Source organism: Mandrillus leucophaeus, unplaced genomic scaffold, assembly GCF_000951045.1.
Source record: "Mandrillus leucophaeus isolate KB7577 unplaced genomic scaffold, Mleu.le_1.0 Scaffold814, whole genome shotgun sequence".
Classification (NCBI taxonomy): Eukaryota; Metazoa; Chordata; class Mammalia; order Primates; family Cercopithecidae; genus Mandrillus; species Mandrillus leucophaeus.
The window spans coordinates 52,696-57,588 of record NW_012108853.1 but is presented as its reverse complement, the minus strand read 5'-3'; positions in this window follow the sequence as shown (position 1 = coordinate 57,588).

The window sequence follows — 4,893 nt, the reverse complement described above, 5'->3', positions numbered from 1 at the left end:
CTTGGGAAGGGGAACATCACACACTGGGGCCTATCATGGGGAGGGGGTAGGGGGGAGGGATTGCATTGGGAGTTATACCTGATGTAAATAACGAGTTGATGGGTGCTGATGAGTTGGTGGGTGCAGCACACCAACATGGCACAGGTATACATATGTAACAAACCTGCACGTTAGGCACATGTACCCTAGAACTTAAAGTATAGTAGTAGTAATAATAATAATAATAATAATAATAAAATGGAACCAACAGGTAAATTACAAAGAATGTCAGAGCTAACATAGTCAATAAAAAACAAGTCAGACAGAAAATACTGAAATAAATAAATAATCCTTCAATCCTTCATGGACATACGTCCATGAGAAATAACAGCAAATAGGAAACCATGACCTGCTCAAATGGACAAAGCAAGAAACCAGTGACTGACCCTAATAAGACTGAAATGTGTGAATTTTTTGACCAAAAATTCAAAATAGCAGTTTTAACAAAACTCCAAGATAACACAAAAAATCAATTCAGAAAAGTTTCAGAGAAATTTAACAAAGAGATTTAAATTTTAAAAAATCAAATAGAAAACTTGAAACTGAGAAATACATTTGCTGAACCGAAAACTTCATTAGTGGCTCTCAACAGCAGAATAGATCAAGTAAAGGAAAGAATCAATGAGCTCAAAGACAAGCTATTTGAAAATACACAGAGGAGAAAAAAAAGAATGAAAAGAAACAAAGATCATCTACAAGATATAGAAAATTACCTCGTAAAACAAAATCTAAGAATTATTGGCATTCAAGAGAGAGTAGAGAAAGAGCAAAGGTTAGAAATTTTATTTGAAGAAATAATAACAGAAAACTTTCAAAGAGTTAAATATCCAGGTACAGGAAGATCAGAGAACACCAAACAGATTTGACCCAAATAAGACTACCCTATGACATATAATAATCCAATTATCAAAGGACAAAGACAGTATTCTAAAAGCAGCAAGAGAAAAGAAGCAAGTAACATGTGAAAGAATTCCAATTCATTTGGCAACAGACTTTTAAATGAAAACTGTACAGTCCAGCAGGGAATAGGATGATATTTTCAAAGTACTGAAAGGAGATGAAGAAGGAAAAAAAAAAAAACTACTATCCAAGAATACTGTATCCAGTAAGCAATTCTCCCAATATAAAAGAGAGATAAAGTCTTTCCCAAACAAAGCTGAGAGAATTCACCACCACTTGATCCATCTTACAAGAAATACTATCAGGAGTTTTTCAATATGAAAGTAAAAAAAAACTAATGTGCAAAAAGATAACATTTGTAGGTATAAAACCCAGTTATAAAGTAAGTACACAAACAATCATATATACTCTAAGTCTGTAATTCTTGTGTGCAATCTACTCATAACTCTAGTATGAAACCTAAAAGGTAAATCGATCAAAATTATAGTAACTACAGCAATCCATCAAGAGATGGGTAGTATAAAATATGCAAATTGAGACAACCTAAAGTCAAAATGTGGGGGAATGGAGTTAAAGTGTAGAGTTCTTTTCTATTTTTTAAATGTTTCTATTAATTGCTTTCTGATCTAAGATAAGTTGTCATCTCTTTAAAATAACATATCTGTAAGATTTTTGTAACTTTCATAGTAACCACAATAAAAAATTATAAATAATTCACTAAGAATAAAAGCAATAAATAAAAACATGCTAGCAGAGAAAATTACTTAACTATAAATAAAACCAGGAAGAAAGAAAGAGAGGAATTATAAAACAAAACAGACAACAAAATGGGCACACTAATTTCTTACTTATTAAAAATAACACTGAATGTAAATAAATTTGATTCTCCAATTAAAAGGCATAGAGTTGCTGAATGGATAAAGAAACAAGACCCAACTATAAGCTGCCTATAGGAAACCCATGTATAAAGACACACATTGACCAAAAGTGAAGGGCTAAAAAAATATATTTCATGCAAATGGAAACAGGAAATGGGTAGGAGTAGCTATGTTTTTATCAGACAATATAAACTACAAATCAAAGACTAAAAAGAGACAACAAATGTTACTATATTATAACAAGGGGGTCAATTCAGCAAGAAGCTATAACAAGTATAAATATCTATGTATTGAACACCAGGGTTCCCATATGTAATGGAAACATTACTAAATTTAAAGGAAGAGATAGACTACTATTCAATAATACTAGGGGACTTCAACATCACACTCTCAGTAATGAACACATCATCCAGACAGAAAGCTCACAGCTAACATTATACTAAATGGGAAAAAATTGAAAGCCTTTCCCTCAAGATCCAGAACAAAATAAGGATGCTCACTTTCACCACTTTTGTTCAATATAATACTGGAAGTCCTAGACGGAGAAATTTGGCAAGAAAAAGAAATAAATAGCATCCAAGAAGTCAAATTATCCTTATGGTATGGTTTGGCTCTGTGTCCCCACCCAAATCTCATCTTGAATTGTACTCCCATAATTCCCACGTGTTGTGGGAGGGACTGGTGAGAGATAATTGAATCATGGGGGCAGTTTCCCTCACACTGTTCTTGTGGTAGTGAATAAGTCTCATGAGACCTGATAGTTTGATAAGTGGAAACCTGTTTCACTTGGCTCTCATTCTCTCTCTTGCTGCCACCATGTAGGAAGTGTCTTTCATCTTCCACCATGATTGTGAGGCCTCCCTAGCCATGTGGAACTGTAAGTCCATTAAATCTTTTTTTTTTTTTTTTTTTTTGTACATCTGTGAAAATAGACTAATTCAGTAAATTGGTACCAGGAGAGTGGAGTGCTGCTGAAAAGATACCTGAAAATGTGGAATCTAGTTTGGAACTGGGTAACAGGCAGAGGTTGGAACAGTTTTGAGGGCTCACGAAAATGTGGAAATGTTTGGAACTTCCTAGAGACTTGTCGAATGGCTTTGACCAAAATGCTGATAATGATATGGACAGTGAAATCCAGGCCGAGGTGCCCTCAGATGGTGATGAGGAACTTGTTGGGAACTGGAGCAAAGGTGACTCTTGTTATGTTTTTGCAAAGAGACTAGTGGCATTTTGCCCCTGCCCTAGAGATTTTTGGAACTTTGAACTTGAGAGAGATGATTTAGGGTATCTGTCAGAAGAAATTTCTAAGCAGCAAAGCATTTAAGAAGTGACTTGGGTTAAAGGCATTCTATTTTTAAAGGGAAGCAGAGCATAAAAGTTTGGAAAATTTGCAGCCTGACAATGTGATATAAAAAAAAAATCCCATTTTCTGAAGAGAAATTTAAGCCAGCTGAAGAAATTTGTATAAGTAATGAGGAGTTGAATGTTAATCCCCAAGACAATGGGGAAAATGTCTCCACGGTATGTCAGAAGTCTTCATGGCAGCCCCTCTCATTGCAGGCCCAGAGCTCTGGGAAGAAAAAATGGTTTCATGGGCCAGGCCCAGGGTCCCTGTGCTGTGTGCAGTCTAGGGACTTGGTGCCCTGCATCCCAGCCACTCTAGCTGTGACGAAAAGTGGCCAAGGTACAGCTTGGGCCATGGCTTCCAAGGGTGGAAGCCCCAAGCCTTGGCAGCTTCCATGTGGTATCAAGCCTGAAGGTGCACAGAAGTCAAGAATTGAGGTTTGGGAACCACTACCTAGATTTCAGAGGACGTACGGAAATGCCTGGATGTCCAGGCAGGAGTTTGCTGCAGGGGTGGAACTCTCATGGAGAACCTCTGCTAGGGCAGTGCAGAAGGGAAATGTGGGGTCAGATCCCCCACTCAGAGTCCCTACTGGGGTACCACCTAGTGGAGCTGTGAGAAGAGAGTCACCATCCTCCAGACCCGAGAATAGTAGATTCACTAACAGCTTGTACCATGTGCCTGGAAAAGCTGCAGACACTCAACACCAGCCCTTGAAAGCAGTCTGGAGGGAGGCTGTACCCTGCAGAGCCACAGGGGTGGAGCTTCCCAAAACCATGGGAACCCATCTCTTGAATCAGCGTGACTAGGATGCGAGACATGAAGTCAAGGAGGTCATTCTGGAGCTTTAAGATTTGACAGACCTGCTGGATTTTGGAATTGCATGGGTTCTGCAGCCCCTTTGTTTTGGCCAATTTCTCACATTTGGAATGGTTGTGTTTGCCCAATGCCTGTACCTCCATTATATCTAGGAAGTAACTAACTTGCTTTTGATTTTACAGACCTAGAAGGGACTTGCCTTGTCTCAGGTGAGATGTTGGACTATGGACTTTTGAGTTAATGCTGAAATGAGTTAAGACTTTGGGGGACTGTTGGGAAGGCATGATTAATTTTGAAACATGAGGGCATGAGCTTGGGGAGGGGTCAGGGACAGAATGATGTAGTATGGCTGTGTCCCCACCCAAATCTCATCTTGAATTGTACTCCCATAATTCCCACTGTTGTGGGAGGGACCCAGTGGAAGATAGTTGAATCATGGCAGGTGGTTTCCCCCATACTGTTCTTGTGGTAGTGAATAAGTCTCATGAGATCTGATGGCTTGATAAGGGGAAATCCATACTGCTTAGCTCCCATTCTGTCTGTTGCCACTGTCATGAAAGAAGTGCCTTTTGCTTTCCACCGTGATTGTGAGGCCTCTCTAGCCGCATGGAACTGTAAGTCCATTAAACCTTTTTTTTTTCTTTCTTTTTTTTTTTCTTTTTTGTAAATTGCCCAGTCTTGAGTATGTCTTTATCAGCAGCATGAAAACAGGCTAATTCACTTCATTTGCAAAAGACATGATCTTATACTTAGAAAAACCTAAAAACTCTACCAAAAAACTATTAGAACCAATAAACAAATTCATTAAAGCTGTAGGATACAATATCAACCTATAAAAATAAGTAGAATTTATATGTACCAACAGTGAACAATCTGAAAAAGGAATAAAGAAAGCAATCCCATTTACAATAG